At 41.8% G+C, this 21,320-nt stretch overlaps 1 protein-coding gene across 1 annotated transcript in view; it reads right to left on the bottom strand.

Annotated features, from left to right (window-relative positions):
- The window catches only part of AHNAK2 (AHNAK nucleoprotein 2), a 54,815-nt gene extending 33,979 nt beyond the window's left edge, over nt 1-20,836 (bottom strand). The window contains exon 1 of the mRNA XM_082762522.1: nt 20,430-20,836. The gene's annotated coding sequence lies outside the window, so the exon portion shown is untranslated. The remainder of the gene's footprint in view (nt 1-20,429) is intronic.
- Between the last annotated feature and the right edge of the window lie 484 nt (nt 20,837-21,320).

Here is a 21,320-nt window from a genome sequence, read left to right as displayed (position 1 = left end):
ATAATCAATTTATATATGACAGTGTTATCTAATTCAAGGCAATTGGGTATTAATGTATTGTATAAACTGAACAGAAACCCAGCTTTAACTGTGCCACTGGTGTATAAATTTACCGTAATCTGAGTGCTTTAAAATCAAATTAGGAATAAAACAGCAAATGACAATACCGGGTATGATTATCTTCCTTTCTCTGCACTTCTTAAATTTGGGCTTTCTGCCTCTTAAGATTTCATAGTACAGATATGTTTGCATATGAATGTAGTGAATTTAAGAAGTCTGTTCATACTTTTTAAGTATACAGTTTTTCTTTGCATCAAGTCCTTAAACATTAGATTTCCTGCCAAAAGTGGCTTTGTTTTGTTTTGCTTTATTTATTTATTTCTGTGGAAGAGAACTATAATGCTGCTGTTGTCTTGTTTTCCCTGGGATTTTAATGTAGATTTGTTAAAATCAAGAGAAGTAGCAATTGTTGCAGTGCACATATTTTTGACAAAGATTAAATGCTTATTCTCAAGTAGTATTGTCACCAGAGAAGGTTTTCTCTTGCCATGTACTGACTGGCATGAATTATCCAACTTCATTTCAACACTGGATTTCTCTTAAATAGACAGAAACCTGAGCTGTGGTAAACATAAATCTTTAGGTGAAAACTTGTATATTTTGCTCACTCATTTATTATTGTTTTTTAACATATGAAATCCACAAAACTGTGCCTTTTCTTTACTAGGATTTTGTTAATTACCATTTCTTAGCTGCAGTAAGAAACAGAGTTCTGTTTGTCCACTATTGATCTGGTCATGTGGAAATTAATAGCTTTGAGTCCATACTGAGTTAGAGGACTCATGCTTAGACATGCACAAGGCTGAGACATCTTTAGATCAGGTCTTTTCTGGCAATGCAAAGCATACCCTGGGCACAGAACTTTATTAGCATTATTAACAAGGAGAAGGAGGAGCGAATAATTGTGTGACAAACAACAACAATAATAATTAACTATCAGTATCATCGTTGGCACTCTGTTTAACCCAGCAAATAACTTATATAAGTATGTCAGCAGTTTCATGGGGCTCCCTCATGTGTTTAATATCACGTTTTGTTATAAATAATGTTGTGCATCGCTGCCATCATTCAGACCTTCAGCTGGCATCAAGACCCCTCTGCCAGGGCAGTACCTGCAGCCATTGGGTGCCCACACCTGCAGACCTGTCTGTCCCTGTGCCCTCAGCCCCCCTGTCCCAGCCCTGTTGCCTCTCATGCATACGCTGCTGGTCACTGCTAATGCACTACTCCAGAATTGCTCCTGTTTTTTTTAAATTGAATCCCTTTCTCAAAATTGGTAATGTGCCCTTCCTTTTTATTTATTTATTTATTTTTAAATTTCCTATTGCTTGTTTTCACTCACTTGTAGGTATCACAATTTCTTGGATTCCTTCTCTTCCCTCAGAGCTCTCACAGCCTCCTGAGCAGTGCTGCTATGAAGGCCCATAACCCCTTCTGATTCACTTCTCATATTTGAAATAGGGAATATTTAGAATATTTAGAATATTCAGAATCGTAGGTCCCAGTTCAGGAAAGCACTTGATAACAGGAACACTATGCACATGCTTGGCATTTAACATGGCCTCTCAAGAGCAATTTTTCTGATAGGTAAGTTCACCTGACTTCAGTTTACTAAGAGAAAATTTTCACTTTGAGCTAACAGGCAAAAAGGCAGCAATTCAAACATTTTACTTTTTCTTTGGCCTCCTCAGTGCTTTCCATATCTGGTTCTTCTTTGTTTCCATCTCCATCCATAGCCTTAATTATTTTGATGGTTTATTAAATTAATGCATACATCTTGCACTGAATTCTTTGGGTTTCTGAGGATATCGCAGGAGACTGAAGACTGATGAACAAATGTAGATTAACTAGCTGATTAAGATGTCATTTCAACTAGGCAGTGTCATCAAGTATATAAGCTATTGCATTCTTGTTTTAGTTTCCTTAAAGCTCTAATGGCTGAAAAACAGCCTAAATCAGATATTATTTTTTTTAAGCCCTCACAGGCAAAATTATAATGATCACAAAAAGACCATCTTTTCTATCTCAGCTACCATTTTCTGCAGATGAACATGATTTTTTGGCACTTAAAAAAATATTTTCACAATTTTCCAAAATCAGCCGTGCTAAAGATCTCTGAGCTCCAAAGGATGATTGTGTTCTCTCACTGCATGAGGGGCTTGGCTAGGTCAGTTCAGAGCAACCATCCTCGCCATCCAAATCCTCCTAGGCAATTTGGAGGAAGAGTCACGTTCTTCCAAGCAAGCAGTGCTGTCTGTGAGGAAAATGACCCTGCAAGCATCACTTGGTGAAGATCAGACTCTGAAAGAAACTGCATATAAGCTCCTCTATGCATGCACCATGCTCCTTAAGGAAGCTGCCACAAGGCATTGCCAGTAAGCAGCCCCGACAATGCTGGGGAAAAGCATCAGCTGAAAACTGAGAGGTCCATTTTCTACAGAAATTTCCTAGTGCATTTCAGAGAGCTGGTTTCATTCCATTGTCCTGCGAGATCCCCTGGGCTGAGAGTTACAGCAACTGCTGGGCAGGGCCCCGGGGCACGGCAGGACCGCAGCGGGAATGCCGCGGCTGTCACTCTATCCGGGCAGGATCCGTGGCAGTGGGGAGATGCGGGCGCAGTGTCACGGAGGAGGCTGTAACATTACAGGAATGTAATGTTACTTCACTTGAACCCCTGCCAGCGAGACAGCGGGGGCACCCGCTCGCTCCACCTAGACAAACTAGCTTGTCAGCTCCGAAATGAACTACTAACAGTGGAAAAAGCAGCCGTTCTGCCTTGGAAAAAGTGATGCAGTGGGGAATATTGCCCCCCAGTTTTTGTGTTTCCCCTCTGCCCTGGGCTGGGAGAGGGATCCTCCCCACCAAGCCCTGAAATTCTTGTTTCCCTAACTGCTTCTGTGAAGACAAAAGGCCTAGCCTGTGGAATGGCAATACAGAGGCTGCATGCAGCTAGAGGGGTGTAACAGGCCATGCTGTCTGCAGGATGCTATCAGAACCAGTCAGGCCTGTGTCTGAGCTCTACTCCCGCCTTTGTTTTGTATCTGGTTTGGTAATGCCCCCTGGCTGCACTCTGTCACTTGGCTGCATACTTGTGCCGTGATGAATGTAACGCGGCCTTCGAGGCGAAAGCCGGGCCTCGTAGCACAGCGGAGCTGGAGGAGCGGCTACTCCCAAATAACCAATGTGTGAATAGTTTCCTTCCATTCAAGGCATGAACAAGATGTTTTGATTCAATGCCTTGGTATGTTAAGCTGCCCTTGTCGGTAGTTAGAGTACTTCATTAAAAGCCTTCAAATCATTTCATCTCAAAACCCTCTGAAACCAGAAAATATACGTGAGTTACAATCATCCATCTCCTTTCCTGGCCAGAGAGCTGTTTGTGAACTTAGCTCCTGCTTTTATCTAAGGGAACAGGCCACTGCTCTCCAAAGTACGTCCAAGTAAAGAAACATTTAGGGAGTTAAGGTTTCTTACACCCCAGACTGGGCTCTGTAGGATTTTATACAGCATTTTCTACAGGTTGACTAATATCAGGGAAGATGTGGAAGAGCACTGGCATCTAAGAACAGATATAAACACTACCATAAAAAGAGAAACTAGCAGCCCCCAGATGAAAAGGGGAGCGAATGGCTTTCCCGTGAGTGTGTGTATATTGATAAGCTCTGTCCACAGATTTAAAACTATTGAAAGCATGCCTGCTCACACTTTGCAACAAGAGCAAAGCCTTTCATGATACCAATCAGAAAGGAGCTCTTTATTTTTACAGACGTGCATCTTTCCTCTGATGGTAAAGGTAAACTTAATAGAATCCATACGGCATTTCAGACCATCAGAATAAAAGCACCCTGGTGGGGCTCCACACAGACTTTCTCAGCTTAAGTCATATTTAAGCAATAAAATCACAGGGGATTTTTACTTCCAAGCATTTTTTTTTTTTGAATTGCCAATTTGAAGTTTCCCAGATCCTGAGTTAATGAGTTTCATCCAACTATCACCATTTTTCAAGTACTTGGCTGAAAATTACTGCTACACATTTACAGTAGTTCTTGTGATCTATATAGGAAATGTAATCTAGACAGATCCACACAAATCTTCTGATGCTAGAATAAAATATTTACTAAAATATTTTAATAGTCCAATATTTCACCTAATACTGAAAAAGAGCAATGTTTTATAGGAGTAACACAGTATTTGAAAATAAGCTCTCTACCAAAGTTTATTGTGACAACATCATTAGGATGATGTCCAAAAGAGACAGCAAAAGCAGGCAGCTATCTGAATTTTTCCCTCCTGATTTCTCCTTTGTTGTGCTGGCTAAAATACAGTTACAAATGGCAGGGTTAAAAAGGCAGCTGGAAAATGCTCATGGCGCCACCCAGACAACCTGAGGGTCAGTGCTGTTTCTCCCTGACCAAATGTCCTGTCTCAGAAGTAAAAGTTTTGCATTATCTCTGTAGTTTTAGTCTAATGGTTGCCTGGAGGGTAGGTGTAATGTCCTGGTCCGTGTCTCTGTGTTTGCTTGGTCTAGGCACGAATTTTCCTCTCTCTCAGGTTTTACGTGACAGAAGGGGTTTTCAGTGTGTGTTTTACTTCCTGCATGAATTCTCACGGTGTTCTGGTGTGTAATTATTGTGATGCTAATATGACATTAGGAGCCTGTCTGATAATTATCAGTTAGGACCTTTCTCCAGGACTACAGTGCCTCTATTCTCACAGTGTCAATAAGGGAGAGGCATCACTTTTTAGCAGTCATTATTATTTACATCCCAGCTCCTGGGCTGAACAAAAATTGCTTATGACCCTCATGAAAGGGGCAAGTGTGGTTTAGAGATTCATAGCCAAATAAAGCAATAAAGACTGGTTTAATCCATTTTGATCCTCAACAGTTTTATCTCCTGGGACTCTCAACAATTTTATCTCTTGGGATATACTGCTTTGACTTGCAACTGAGTCATTACTAGTGCTGTAAATACCCGTACGGCTACCCAGCTAAAATCTGCCAGGGTGTCACTGTCTGGATTTCAGGAAGGGTTTCAAGGACATGTTGCAAGTGAAATGCTCTCACTGGCTTACCCACTTCAGAAATCCTTGTAGGAACTACTCTGCAGGTATTTGGTTATCCAATATACTGATTAGGTATGTTGCAGCTTTTTTCCCTCTGAAATCAACTCCTCCACCTATATAACAAATTTGCTCTGTGAAAGCGAATGCAAAGCTGCTGCCTTCTCGCAGGCGGCTCTCTTCTTACTGTCCTCCCTGCTAGATAGCTGTGAATTCAGCTCTTATCATGGCCTGCCTAGAAGCGGAGGCAGGTGGGTGCCTATTGCAGATAAGGCCCATAAAGCTCACACAAATTAACTTTCCCACATTCCTTCTCCTCGCTGATTCATCCCCCCAAGAATCCAGGCTTCTCCCGGAGCAGATTGCCTGCTCCATTGCCAAAGCACAGCCCTGGCCAGACTTAGAAATGATCAAATATTTATCAAAAATCATCATTCTGTCTTGATTGGCAGCCCTGGAGACTGAATTTCTCTGGCCTCAGAGTAAGTATTGCATGAGAAGTAGTGGCTGTAACCCCAAGTGGTCTCTTAAGGCAGCCCAGTACTGACCCAGAGAGGTTTCAATGGGTAGCAATGTAAGCTGACTGTCCCCTTTGCTGCTACAGTAAAGGAGGATGTTAATTTGTGGTGCTTTTGGTAGAGTTCATGTTTATCCCTTAAGAATAAGTCTGAGAAAATCTACTAACACTATGTGAAAAGCCCAAAGCAACTGATACAGACTTTATATAAATGCCAATTACCACTCCAAATCAGAAACAGATTTTTTCAACCCAAACCGCTCTTCAAATCAGTTTTTTAAAAAATCCACACCATAATCAATGTGCAGAAAAAAAAAAAAAAAAAAAAAAAAAAAAAATTACATTTATACAGAGTTCAGGCTAAAGATTCTTATGGTCTAGGAAGACTTATTTCTCTTTACTGCACTGATAAAATTCAGTGCAAACTTAAGTGCCCAGATGTAGCAATATTAATGGAGTGATGTTACTGTGCATGTCTCTCTGGTATGCTGGGTATAGCCCCTCTCAAAACAGGAATGAAGAAAAAACCTCTTAGCTTTTCCACAACCTTTTATGGGGGGTTTAATATAAATAACTGCCCTTGGAAACAGGTTTTCAGTTTGAGAGAAAGTTCCCTGAGCAACTTGTTTGGTTGTAAATCACCACAGAAAAAAAATATCTTTTAAGCTTTAAAATTCCTTAATGTATATGTAATACCAGAGATATGGGAAAAAGGTGACAGAAAATTCTTATGGGAAAATATTTTACATCAAAGATAAAGTTAGCAGTTCCTTCATTCTGTTAAGATAAAAATCTTTTTTGTCAATAAACAGTGATGGTAGCAAAATAGTATTTGGCACAGCTCAATTTCTCTTGTTTTTATGTAGTGCAAGAGAGTCCCTTGAAAAATTAAGGAGAATTTCTAGATGCAAACTGTGGGTTTACAAAAGCACAAAAGCTCATTTACAGATAAATTAATCCATTGATTTGATTTAATAAATTAATTAGTATAGTTCAGTTCACATCAGTGTAGTTCAAGTCTGAAAAAAATCAACTACAGGCTGGGTTTTCAGCCCAAAGAGGTCAGATTTCAAAAGAATTAATCAGGTGACCTACCAAATTATTTGTAAAAATGTTATCCCCTTGTTTTGGTTCCTTGATATTCACCTCTTTTTTGAAAGACTCTCCCTAGCAGAGGTGTACACAAATCCCATCTTGCCCTGGTATATTCTAAGCTTCAGTTTGATAACTGTCCTCATTTACAAATCAAATTTGTGAGCTTAATCTGTACTCTTTGAAATCAGAAATAATCAAATATATGAGGGTGAAAAACATCAGAATTGCAAGTGTGTCGAGTTATGGGAGGAGAAGCTGAAAATAACAAGCTTTCTTTGTATTTTATTATTGAAGAAAAAAAAAAAGTGAATCTTTCTGCATGAGTTTTAAATGATTCAGTGCTCACTTTCCTCCTCAACACCATCTAGCCAACCAGTGAAATGCCCAAAAATAACAAATTAGTGTGCTTGCTTAATAGATTAGAGGAAAACACAATTTAGTTAAGGAAGTAGATTTCAGTTTTATGTTTCACAGAGGTTAGTTAAAATGACAGGGAGAAAACATTTTTGAAAGACTCTTTGCTACAGTTCTGGATGTCTTTTTGATTAAAGACTCAAATAGTGAGAGAGTAACTGCACTTCGGTTCATCCATGTAGTAACTGGTGAATTAATTGAGATGGGTGGAGTTGTTTGAAAGCAATAAGAAAACTATTTCTTGAGTTTATCACCCTTACGTCTGATTCATAACAGTTGCAAACATTCAGAGACCTTCTGTAATAAGAAAATAATGATATCTTATGGAAATGAGTAATTGTTTCTTTATCATAATGGTCTACTTACGCATAGGTCAAATGTATTTTAATTGAGTTAAAACAGGATGTGTTCTTTTTGAAGGCACATGTTAATTTTTTATTTATTTATTGATGAATAGCTGTTCTAGATTCAGACTAATGTTATAAGGGAGATTAAATTACATTTTGAATGTAATTGAACCAGCAGCCTTGCACCAATACAAAGCTGGTATAAGGAAAAGGAAGACCCTAGGGCTTTGGTTACAGTCTTTGAGATCTACTGCAATAGGTGGAGCTGATTCTTTTCTCAGTTAGATACTTTGGAGTCATTTGCATCTGTGCAACAAGAGGAAAATCCAGTGGCTTGTCCTCACTTTGCAGAATGCCAATAACCTCCTCAATTTGCAGAGCTGTGGAGAGTTTGAGTACAAGATGTTAGAATGGGAGGCATCTGAAGATGACCCTCAGTTCATCGCTAGGTTTTTCTGCACAATTTTTTCAAATCATACTTTAAATTCAATAGTGTTTTATTACTTATGCTCTCTTGAACTCTGCCTCATGCAATAGCCCCAGTGAGGACTCTGCTTTCTGTGAGCTGCAGTTGATCACGTATGACAGAGAGGATGCTGCTCTCCCCCAGAAAGTTACATTTGTCATCCTCTTGCCATCACCATATACAGCTTACAGTCAGTGATGCCAGAAAAGGAGAACAATTCCTGCCTTGAAACCACAAAGTGGAATAATTTTCATTTTACTGTAAACATCAAAAGCTTCATCACTATCTTACTCCAGCATTTTTAAATTCTGCAGTACCGAAGTCCTCTGTAAACTGGGATGTCAATAACATTTTAGCAGTGAATGAAATATTTGCTTTATATTGTGCTGTTGGAGTTGGATTTGACAGCACTCTGTAACTGCAACTCTGAGTGCAGATTTTTTTTTTATTTCAAGTGCTCTGAACACCGCTCAATCACCCTTTAAACACTCTTTTGACGTAAGTCTGTCCCTTTTTGACTAAGGGAGAAAAGGAAATAGCAAAGTGTTTTGGCTGATCTCTGAAGAAGACAAGCAGCCAGAGCACTCCTGTTTTGAAAGAAACAAAGTATTTGGCATCTTTCAATGCACAGCATGGTGCAACTGTGCATGGATGGGAGAAGGGCGAACACACCTCTTCTACACCAGGTAAATCTGCTATGGTAAGATGATTTCAGAAGGTTTTGAAAATACACCAGGGCATGCATCTCAAGAGCTCAGAACCCAGGACAAGCAATGAATGCTATGCCAAGCACAGTGAACGGGGCCAAGGTTAAAATTTCGGGTCTCCTGGGAGGTGTTCTGCTGCTGCTGGGTTCAGTTAGGGAAAAGAGCTCTTTCCTTTTTGGAACAGAGCTTGGGCAACACTTTGGGCTAGGTCTTGTTCTTGCTCCCTGGATTTGAAGGCCCATTCTCAGAGGGCCTGTGTATGTGCACATGCAAAGCACAGGTTGTTGCTGCAGGCTTACCCTCTGCAGACGGAATCACTGGCCCAGTTAAAAACTTCTGGACTGGTATTAGCATTGTGTGTAGGTACAAGAGGACTCTGGGGGGTTTGTTACTCTTATCGCTTGGACACATGCGGATATTATTCATGACTTAGTTACTCTGCAGACATCTGCAGCAGGGAGGGTCACAATCGCTTCTACAGCCACATGCCTGAAGAGAGGGGTCTGAAAAAGTATCCGAACAGTTTCTAAGGAAGTTTCAGCTCTCCTTGCTGAACAGTGCCAGCCCAGGGATACTGGAAAACACATTTTTCATGCATGTGTTTTGCATTAAATACAGCTGTCAGAAAAGAGGAGGGCTCATGTTCCTGAAAAGGTGCGGCAAAGAGAAGACAAATGGTTGGAATAAAGCCTTGACAAGAATGTGCCTGCTTTGCCTAGGCAATAATCACCACTCCTACAGACCCTTCGGGGCAACCTTTAAACAAGCTGGCTCGGGGACTAGTAGCTGTCTGGCTGCGGGATTTCAGTGACTGCTGTACAAACCCAGCCAACTCCCCAGCTCCTCCCCATCCCCACACCGGCCGGAGAGACACTGGCCCTGCACAAACTGCACCTTCCCTGTGCTGCATCGGCACATCTGGAGGGAGATTATCTTCAGCTGAGCCTGGCTCTCCCTGCCATGCTGCAGATAATGATTTCCAAGTGTGTTGGCAGCAAGATGAAACCATCTCCCACGGTCTGATAATGCTTACCTCTAATCGTTTTGCTACAGTAAAATTACGGAGGTGAGAGCAGCAATGGAAAAGCGACTGTTTATTTGCTTGATGATAATTTTCCTCTTATTCAATAGATTTAGGTTTGGATTCTTTCCCTTGATCTAAATGCACATTCTGAAGGAGTGCAGCTGGATTTACACCAGTGCAATACCAGAATTGGGCTTGTGATCCTCAAATGTCAACACAAATTAACAGATTTTCTTATTTCACTGTAATATATATAAAGCTTATATTCAGCAATAATGGTTTAACTAGGATGCAGTTGTGTGGCAGCAGTGTACCACATAAATTAAGCTAACTCTGGGTAATATCACAAAAAAATATGTGTTTATAGCTTCATGCCAGTTTCTGACTAATGCTTTTGTTTGTTGCTATAGCAAACCACACATGAATCTGATAGCCAAAAGCATGTTTATGACTAACCTTAGCTCTCTGGGGATTGAAAATATGGAATCAAAAAAAAAAACTCACAATGTGAGTAGAACATGATAGGAAACACCTTTTTTGGCACAAGTTACTATGAACATTAAAAGTGAAGAACATCAAGAGTGGAAAACATTAGGAAATGGGAACTGTGGGAATAACTGGCTTTAACTCACAGCAAGTCAAATGCAGCTTTTATTTCACGTTGCAGAGTTATCTGTGCAGCACTAGAGTACATTGCAGAAAGACCTGGCTGGGTGTTAAGGGATGGATCTAAGCCTCTGAAGTCTGGAGAAGCTTTGAGTCACACTGCAAAACATTCAGATCACTTTACTCAAAATCATTTTTACGCTCTGCCTTGACACCTAAGACACTGGTATTCACGTAATTAATTTCTATTACGATTTATGCATCAGGAGTTTCCAAGAACCTGTCCCAAGACTGACACCTCATTAGGCTGTACAAACACACAGTGAAGAGCAATGCCATCCCAATGCACTGTCTGGCAAATGATTGGGGAGAGCCAAAGGGAGAGGAGGGTGGATGGAGGGGGAGTGGGAAGCACAGACAGAGGCAATGGGACTGCAACACCCACCAAACCACAGGCTGAACCCAGGGGTCTTGCACCCCAGCTCACTTGTCTGATTCAGATTGCCAAGATTGTTACCGTGCAAAGAGTAACTCCTATCTACCCTGTAGAGGAGGCAAAATCAATAGTTAATAGTTGATTCCTAATCTAAGATAGCATACAACAAAGCTACAAAGTATTATTCTTAATAACCTTCCTCTTTAATGGGTAAAAAAAATAAAGGGGAATATTGCTGTATAGTGAATAGAGACAGAAACGATCAGTGTTTTCTATTGATGTGGATTACAGTAGCTCTAGACTGTATGTTGCATATTTATTCACAGATTTTTCTGTGAGTAAAGATATAGTTATCACAATTCATGGCAAGTTCTTCCCAACACTCCGCAGAGAGTTGTGAGATCACATACAGCTTTGTGGGGAGGGTGGCCTGACCAAGCTGTGGAGTTCTGGCTGTTTCCAAGAGGGTGTTCATGGAAGCTGTCTGGACCTGTCAGTAGGGTAAACAAGATAGTATCATAAATGGAAGCCTGCAAAAAGATGTAGGACTCAGATCGTACCTGCTGGTCATTTAGTACCACGGGATCAAATCTTGAAGTACTCAGATTTCATTCTGTGCATACTCAAGCACAGCATCCATGTGCCTCAATGAAACTGATATTGGGCGTGCTGCATCTTGTTCATCGTGTAATTCAGGCTAATACAGCCCGAGATCAGCTTGGATCCCCATCTCGTGGTATCCAGCTGAGTACACAGCGTTGCACACAGTAATCAAGCCTTCATCTTTGTAAGAGTAAATACTTTTAGGAAAAAAAAATGCAAGCATTTACAAAATGTTTGGCCATGAGTTCAATCTATGTATTCAGCAAGTAGCATGAGACATAAGTGTTGTACAAAGTGAAAACCAAGTCAAATAGGATTTCAGCTAAAGCCTAAATATCACTTCTCAATTGATGGTGATATGCAGAAGGCTGTGTATGACTCTTTTGCTATCATGTGCTTTTTTAATTCTCAACTTTTAGCTGAAAATGCACCTTAGAGAGAGAGAAAAAAAAAAAAAAAAAAGTTGTCAGGCTTCCTGTGACCTTGGGAACCTGGAAACAGTTTTTGCTACTGGAAGCACCATATGGAGACTGTATCAAAACAGCTACCCCAATTCCTGTGCCTTACCCCAAAAACAAGTACCTTTCCCAGGGAACAGTGTAGTAAATGAGATAAGAGATGGTTAAGTATATGTGAAGGAGGCTGAAAACCCCACTCTCTGAATGACTTTCCCATCTGTAGTAACAAAGGCTCTGATTTCTAGTACCTATGGGTAGATCTTTACACAGGTGCAGTGCTCTGTAGTGAGCCCTTTGGGTCTCCAAGAGCACAGCTACCCCTCCTGCACACTTTGGGATGCCGATCACCAGATAGCATTGCCTGCTATACTGTCTGTGGGTATGCCAGTTCAGGTCGCAGTCACCAAGGAAGTCCCTGCACCTGCCCAGAGCACTGTGTGAAAGCGGGCAAGCTCTCCCTGCCTCGCAGAAAGTGAGGTAGCAAAGCAAAAAAAGCAACTTGAACCAAGTCAGAAAGCAAGCTGGCAGCAGAGCCAGCAGTAAACACAACCCAGATGTCCTGGATTCCACCTCCTCCCTGCACCACGCTGCCTCTCTCAGCTCAATTTTGAAAGGAAATGTTTTACATTTACTCATCCCTCCTCTTCCTTTGTCAATAGAAATTAAAGCAGGCATCTGACTGCCTAAGTCTTGAATACTCTGATGGTTTCCAAGGCTTGCGGTGAAGTTAGCCAACATTTCTATTGAATCCAGCCCTAATGGACAACTAAAATTGATTTCTCTGCCAGCTAGCCTATCAGTGCAAAACTCATCTAAGCACTTATTACTTTGATACAGATATGCATTGTATGTATATATATATTATATTATATATATATAATATATATTTTGCAAAGAACCACTAATTGCAAAAATGCCATTGTTGCAACTCATCCAATGAATAGATGGATCTACCACTAAAAAAAAAAAAAAAAAAAAAAAAGCTAAAAAGCTGCATCATGATTTTTGTAAGTATAGGTTTAAAACAAGGCTCTGTACCTCTGCACTGTGTTGAAAGGTAGGACGGTCTGACAGGATGATTCTTACATTGAACCCACTGAGGTCTGCCTAAGGACTGGTGGTTAATTTGTATTAATTTTCCGCAAATTATTTTTTTAACAGAGTTTACAAGTATTTAATATTTGCTCACTGAACTATCTGTGGTGCCTGTGGAGGGCCACTTCCATGTATTTTCCAAAAGCAATGGAATCTCTTTTCAATGAATGTAAATAAGTCATGTCCTGTCAGGAGAGCATCCTTACTGCTGTCAGCCCTATGTGAGTCCAGGTCTCTGAGCAGGTGAACTCACTCTTACTTGTTTTTTTTTTTACCCTTAAGGCAAAAGCCACTCCATTTTCCTGCCTGTCATCATAAAATTTCTGCTGGGGGCTGTAGGTGTTGTGCTGCTGTTGCCATAACTCCACTGGTGGGGATGCTGGAGGAGCTGCACAGAAGTGGGGCGTTATATGTTGTGTCCAATTCTCCTCCAAACACCCGAGGGGCATGACAGTGGGAAGAAAAATGTTAGCAGCTGCAGATTGCCTAAAATACTAAACTTCTCTTTGCAGAACTATCTCTTTTTTCCTGACTAGAAAAAAAAATCTAAATTTTCACAGCAAGATTTTGCATTCGGGTCTGCATGCACAGGTCTCTGCCCTTCTGCAGGACAGCGGCAGGATTGCCCACACGTATGAAGATCACTGTTTACGCTCGGACGTATGGTGTGCTGCTGCCTCGAGCACTTTGCACGTACCCGCTTGCTGGATAACTGCGTCCACAGCTTTGCTCCAACCAGCAGGGATTTATTATGGCATAATTTCTGGGATCTTCTAGACAATGAGACAAACCAAAACACAGCCCCAAAAAAGCCTGCCTTCGTTCTCTGTAAGACCATTCTTCCACTATTTCCTCATTCCTGCCATCCCTGTTTCGCTTGACCAGCTTGATACAAAGCTTGCAAGTCCTCTGGGGCACGTCCTGGTGGGTGGCTATATATCACTTAACATGGTGTGAGCCTTAACCTGCCATCAGACTGCAGCAACAACAAAAGATGGGAATAAATCTTGACAAACGAAGCTGGATTTGTGGCATTTTTGTGAAACAATAGCAAGTTTGTCAGATTTGGCTCTGCTTTCATCCCAGAGGTGTTTCCCTGCAAGACCCCTTCAGAGAAGTGTCAGTCTTTCTCCGTCCTCAAACCTCCTGCAGCCAGGTTAAGGAACTGCTTCAGCTTGGCAATTCCCAGCTCCCTTCACCTCAGCGTGCAGGCCCTGGCTGGCCAAGGACGTATTTTCTACTGTGTCCAACAGCCAAAACCTTATCACAGTCCATCTCTGTCTCCTCACAGGAATAGACCTAGCAGAGGAGTTAGCGTGGTCTGCTTGTGCTGGGGTGACAGCCAGCTCCTGTTTTGGATTAGAGGATGATGATTTTCCTTCCCTCCCCATCCTTTACCAGGCATTTAAAAGAGAAGGATTCATGGGAAGGACAAAACGCTCATTTTCATGGCTTTTTATACCTCTTCTCCAAAATTGTTGGGTTTCTTTCCCCGCCTTTTGCTTCTGTCCCTGCTCCGGAGTTGTCTTTGCCTCCATCCCTACAGCACAAAAGGTTTGCAGGCACCTTTAGGTGGTTGTGCTGGGGCACTAGTGGTGGGCTGTGTCTTTTTGCTGGGCTATCTTCTCTCATTGCTGCCAGGCAGACTGACCCTGCAGATGTCTGCCTGCAAAGGACCTCAAGGTGTGCCTGTCACAAGCTTCCTTCGTTGGTGCTGTATGAATTTAAACATGTATTCAGAAAGAGCTCCAGAAACTGAGAGTAGGAAAAAAAAAAAAAAAAAAAAAAAAGTTGGCTTTTTTTTTTTGAGGGGGAAGCACAAGGGAGAGCTCCAGGGCAAGCGTGCTGTGGAAAGTTTGCTTGTGATCTCCTCACCACGAGACCCAGGGATGATCTGTTATCACATGGACTGAGCACCCTGTTTTCTTTCTAAGAAACAAGCTGGAGTATTTAGGAGATTACATTAATTCTCGGGGTAATTTGCAAGTGCTGTGTTTATTCTCTGGACTTTAAGGTTTATTTGGAAAGAGTAAGGCTTATATCTTTGTTGGCGAAGCATACCGTGTATACATTATAATTATGCAATTAATGCCTTAATCTCTGGGATGAACTTTCCTGGCATAGTGCAGTACAGTTATACAAAGGCTTCTCTTTAATCTCCGAGGAAGGATATTTTTTAAAAGAAAAATATGATTTCTCCTGCTATCTCTACCCAACCCATTTCATTCACAGATTCCTGCTAGGCTGACTGAAGCAGCTGTTAAATCCACTGAGGACATAAAATCCAAATATAGATTTAAATCATGGTACCATTAATAAATGTGTTCCTTTCATAACAGGTCTGTGGGGGTTCTGCTTCCGTCCAGCTCTGTAAATCACTGAAGTAACTGAAATGTCCCCATATAAATACTTTCAAAAGTCTGTTTTACACCACTTAGAGAGTCAATAATTTTCTAGTCCAACGCTTGCCCCAAAAGCAGGGAGCAATAGCAAAGCCTATGAAAATATTGCCCTTCACTACCACTCCAGCAGTCTGTTCATAGGAAGCATGATGAGTAAGTTATCCTCACAACTGCATGCATTATTTACCTTTGTAGTCATCCATCACCATGAGTATAAAACCTACATGTAGTCATTCTCATGAGGAAATGCCCAGTTTGCCTCCTAAACGGGCTCTGACTAACTGGTTACTTTAATTAGGCACTGAGTTGTCTGAGCTGTGTGTTGCGCAAGTATTTTTTTCTCATAATCAAGCCCATTATGTGAAAAAGTCAACGTCAAGGAGTGCGAGAACACAGTTCATGTAAAAATCAATGCAACCTTTCACTAAAACATAAATCAGATCCACTCTGGCATATATGAAAATATTTGAGGAATGTTTAATGACATTTTTGCATTCTTGTACGTTTTCTCCTTTCAGCTGATTTTAGAAGCAGGAATAGGGAAAGCTCAGCTCACACCGGGAAATACCAGTGATCAAAACCACTAGCTTTCTCGTGATACTTTCACAACTCTCCAACTCATATACCCTCTGACAAGCACACAGACATTTCAAACAGTCAAAAAAAACAACCTTTTGGATACTTATCTGACCTGAGGGTGAGCTGTTAACCTCTTTGAGGTTCATCAAAAACTGTTTTCTAACTACTTTTCAAAATAAAAATGCCTAATACCACTTAGACCTATTTCCCTTCAGATTATAATGTCATCAGTTAACGTAGTTCTTGCTATGTAGAAGAATTACTACCCCATTTTTCACCAAATCCTAGTTTTCACTCTTGCAAGCATGTCCTTTGAGCTTCTCATTCAAGCTGAAATTTAAATTGTTGAATTCACTCCTCCAAATAATTCTGCTAAAGGTTGATCTTTGGACTAAAATGAGAATGAAGTGTCAGGGAAAAGAAAAATTCTTGCGTGTACTTATTTTGAATGACGAATTATGACTGACTGAGAATCAAAAGTCTGAGTGCTGGGGCAAACCACGCAGCAAGCAAAGGGAGAGGTGACCTGTGGAAAGCTGAATGGCATTAGTTTTCTAGGGCTGGAGTATGAGGATACTTGGGAAAAATAGGAATGATTGGGCTGGTAAAATGTGTGAGCACCCAGAACTCCCTTGCATGGTGGAAGATTTTGTATCAATACTCATTTATAAGGCTAATTAGCTAGGACTTGTTGCAGAAATGGGAAGAAAGGCATGCAGTTTGCACCTTTGCTTTTTGGTGCTGGGAGGCTGAGCTGCAAACACAGCACTTGTCAAGGGGAGGGAGCTGAGAGGTCACCGGGCAGGTAGAAAGGTATTTAAAATCAGATGGCTGTGAGGATAACAGCTGCTCCCCTGACTCTGCAAATATCAGACACAGTCCACTGCTATCAAAATCAAGTGGTGTTTGTTCTCTTAACTACAGAGCAGAAATAACATTTGCCCAGCAGTGAAGAACAGTTACTATGACTTTGGAGTCTCGAAAATTATCAGTGGGCTTGGAAATCATATAAACCTTATCTCCTTGTTTGTGTTTTTGAAAAACAGATAACTTTGCCCTCTGAAGGCTCTGCTATCTTTATTGGGCAGATGAAGTGGACAGGCTTGGTGCCTGCTCTTCTTCAGGCACTTGCATTCTTGCTCCGTGGAATTCCACTGGGATTTGGGCTATTCCCACAACCTGGGACTGGCTCCCTGCAAAGCTGCTGTCCCTGCGCCATGGGAGCAGATGGGGCCTCCAGTGGCCACCTTGGCTTATTACTTCTGTGCCACAAGAATCTTAAAGTATTTTAACTCATTCCAGATTCTTTGAAGTTTGGCCAAGTTTCAATGGTGAACCTGTGGCCTCCCTTTCTCCAATAGCAAACTATATGACCATGCTCTGCAGTAAGGCAGTTGTTGCTTCCAGATATTTAGCTACCTACAGCCTCCTTACAGAATGTAAAAATGTTGATAAGAAGTATTCAGCATGTGAAAGGTCCTCTCCTAGCATGAAGTTTTGTTCCTCTCTATAAAATCATGAATTCCAGCCTCAACCTTAAAATCCCAAGTGCATTAGTGAACACATGGATTTAGCAATTTTCCCTAGCTGCAGGTCATCTGGAGATTCATTCTTGAAACAAGAGCTTTGTCCTGATCTCTGTCACCTGTGTACAGATAGCAGCCTCTTCCTGGCAGGGCCTGATCTTAGCTCTGAAGTGAGCTCGGGGCGCTGCTCCACCGCTTGGTGTTGGAGGGCATCGCCTGCTGGTTGATCACTAGTTGCAGCTAAGGGAAGCAGGAAGGGCAGCAGGTGTCAGGTGATGTTGTCAGGAAAAGTTTTTTAGTGTACAAGGGCTCAAGGATGTGGCAAAGTGCCTGCAAGTAAAAGCCTGCCTGCCCCTGCTTGGTCTCGGAGTGGCGGTGTGGAGGGGCTGGTGGGGAGATCTTTCATATCTGGCTGGTCTGGATTGACTGAACCTGCAGCATGGAGCCCAGAAACACAGCGAGATGGGCTTCCAGAACTGGAAAGCTGATTTTTCTACTCCCTGATGCTGGGAACATTTTGTAATGTGACAATAGCTAGACATAGAAAATAGATTAAATCTATTTCCTCAAATATTTGCCCAGAATAATAGTAACAGTCACCCCTCTATGATAAACTAGCTTATATTCTGATTATTCTCTTGATGTGAAGAATCATAGGAGAAAACCTTACATGTATCCCTTGATATCTCACACATCTATAGGATGAACTAGCTTCCCAGTAGAAAGCTGAAGGAAAATTAAAACCAACCCTCTGTGCAACTTGAGAGGTTCAGACCAAGGCAATGCACATTTCTGTGGCATTAAAACAGACACAATACCTTAGCATGATCCCGATGCCATACGTCCTACCCCTGCTACAACACTGGGAACGACAAGGAAAGCCCTGGTGAAGTTCCCAGCCTTGCTCCTGGAGAAGGGTGCCTCCAGCCTGGCCTCCTTGCACCGAGCTTGGGGTGCTGAACCCACTGAAGTCAGCAGGAGGTTAACTCGGATCACAGCTATTCCCCTGACCATGTATTACAGGCAGTTGGATTTTGTTTCAGTGATGAGCTTCAAGTACAGCCAAAAGCGAACAGAGGCACGTTGACCTCATAGCTGCGAATGCAGACTGAGCGTCCAAGACAATTAAAAGCATAAAACACGCGCCATCTCCAAATCCCTGGCAGATCAGTGCTAGAAGTTACCACTGCCCTGTCTGCCTGAGAAGACTTTAACGCTCTCTGCATAGGAGGTTGGAAGGCAGCCATCCCCAGTGAATTACTTACAAGCTTTGACTAGAGTCAGAGTTGGAGATTTACACAAGCCTCGTAATCTAATAGTAGAGTTTACTTTATGAGAGTGCCACACCAAAGATAGTAAAATGCAATTTTAGCTAACAAATCTACATGCTTCCACAGAAAAGCTCCAGCCATCACGGAACATGTCAGCACTGCTGAGGGCCTCACACAGATTTATAGTTTTCAGTTTATGGTTGAAGAGTTATTGTTAACTCCATTGTTATAGGCTTACTGTAATTAAAAGCTCCAGTCACACTTATCATTTTAACCATAACTAATAAAACCCAACGCATTCTGAGATGTGATGTGTTTTCCTGTGCTGTTAAACATCTGAAACCTTTTCATGCTGGACTTTCGACCTACGTTAGGATAGATTTTGGAAGTAAATTGTCATTATTTTCCTGTAATTTGCTTGGATCCACAAAATTCCTTTCAGTTTTGCTTTACTGTAGTAAAACACATAGCAAGGCAATGCTTAGAAGTTTTCCCTTGTGCATGCAACAGGTGATCATAAGCAAAGTCCTGTACCTCCTTAAGAGCCACCTTTCAACTTTCTGTGTTTCTTGTTTCGTAACTAGCAAGTAAGAATGGTTATTTTTGTTGCAGAGGGATAGACCTTTGGTATTTTGTCATGTGAATAATGCTTTTTCTATTTTCTCTCAAAACTTCAAGAACACATACTTTTTTTTTTTTGGTCTTTCTACAGGTGGCTACAGATACAAATCCTACCTCAGATCATCTGAACTCATATTTTTGGAAACTTATTAAGGTGTATGGATGGGGCAGAGAACCTAGACAGGTGGAGAGGAAGATGTTAGCTATTTCCCAGCATTTTGCCAACTAGTCTCAGCAGCCTTGCAGTGAAGACGTACAGGATCCCACTTCTACTGACAGGGTTATGGATATCTGTCATCTAATTCTTCAAGGTTGATCTTAGTCTCAGATACCACTAACGTACAGAGCTCCTAATACAAAGTGAGTATATTATGATGATATAAATATATATATTGCAAATGGTATTTATTGAGATATAATATCCACGCAATATTATATCCTCTTGAAGAAACACAGATACTATAAAAATCTGAATATAACCATGGGGAAAGCACACAGAAAACTCACATGCATCAGAAACCAACTTCACTTCAACAGTTTGCACCTTGCAACTCATTGCAGCAATTGGGACTATGGCTCTTTGTACTACAAAGAGTTTCCCTATGTTTGAGATCATACGATGGGTTAAGTATACAGAGGGAGGAAGTCAGAAAAACAACGTGCGTGATCTGGAATAGAGATTACTGAATGGAGGGGTGTGTATAGGACGGAGAATCAACATGCCTCTGAAAGCTTCGGGAGGCATAGTGCCCAAGTTTGAAACCCCTGCATTAAAAAAGCAGAGCAGAAACTTTGGGTGGGCGGCACACATTCGTTCATCCCTGACCGTACGTATGCAAGAAAGAGGCAAAACTGCACACCAGGTGGGATGCACCTCAGCTGAAGTTCTCACCAGGTTTTTCCCCAGTGGTAATGCTTAACCTGCTACATTTGCAGGTTTTTCTTATTAGGTAGAACAGCAGGGAGCATTACAACTTTATTAGCAGAATGCCCAGCTTCTACATCAAAGGACACCAAGTGCACACGCCCACATCCCATTGCAATTTTTAAAGCCCATCTACTGCAAACTTGTGCAGTCTGCATCAAAGATAAAAAAGAAAGAAAGAGAGAGATTTGAAAAAATAATAATAAAAAGACTTACCAAAAATAACTGAAGTTCTCTAAAGTTGCCCTGAAGTTGAAATAGCCCAGAACACCAGTGCAGAGCCTGCCTTAAACTCTCTCTCTCTCTTTCCCACTCCCCCCTCTCTCTCCAGCAATTGGAAGGAGGGCTGTGCAGAAATTCAGCAAACAATTTTCCTTCTATGTCGACCGGGGCGTTCCTCTACGGGCAGAAAGGGGATGGCTAAGCCTGGGTGAGGCTTGTTGCTATCCCCAAGCCAAAGAGCGCTGTCGCAGATTACACAGCCCATGAAATCCAATCCCTTTCTCTACTCAGGCAACAGCTGTACAGCTTCAGCTGAGGCAGGAGCAGCTCATAGACCCTGGGCTTGTTCCCGATCGGGTTTTCCATGCTGGGGGAGGCAGAGGAACGGGGGTGCAGTGGTTTCTGCAGGCTCTGTGGCTTCTCCCTGCTCGGTGCCTACAGCCGCAGGCACGAGCGCATGCAGGGTGGAGGTACGGGGCAATTTCCTCATGACCGAAAGTATATGGGATGTGGGCGCCCGTGCAAAACAAACATCTCTTTTCCTGAAATTCATTCCCAGCCCTGCTTCAGGACATAAGCGGGCAATTAACATTATATGTATTAGTAAATTCTCAGGCAAGCATGCACACAGACAGGATGCAGTCTGTCAAAACAGCATGGTTCAAACAGGTTTCAAGGCTGCTCAGGTGGCCTCTTTAAGTTCATTTTTTTTGGTGTCACTTTTTGCCAACAGTTTGATTCTTTCCAAAAAAAGCCTGAACTCTGCACTGACAGACCTTGCACCATGTTAAGCGCTGTGGTGGCTGGCAGCTTGGGGTGCTGATGTGCTTAGCACTGCCTTTGCAGCATGTCCTGATACCAAGACGAGGAGAAAGCTGCTTTTGG

Source organism: Aythya marila (genome assembly GCF_965140915.1).
Source record: "Aythya marila genome assembly, chromosome: 5".
In the NCBI taxonomy this organism is placed as follows: domain Eukaryota; kingdom Metazoa; phylum Chordata; class Aves; order Anseriformes; family Anatidae; genus Aythya; species Aythya marila.
This window is presented reverse-complemented; position numbering and strand designations above follow the sequence as displayed.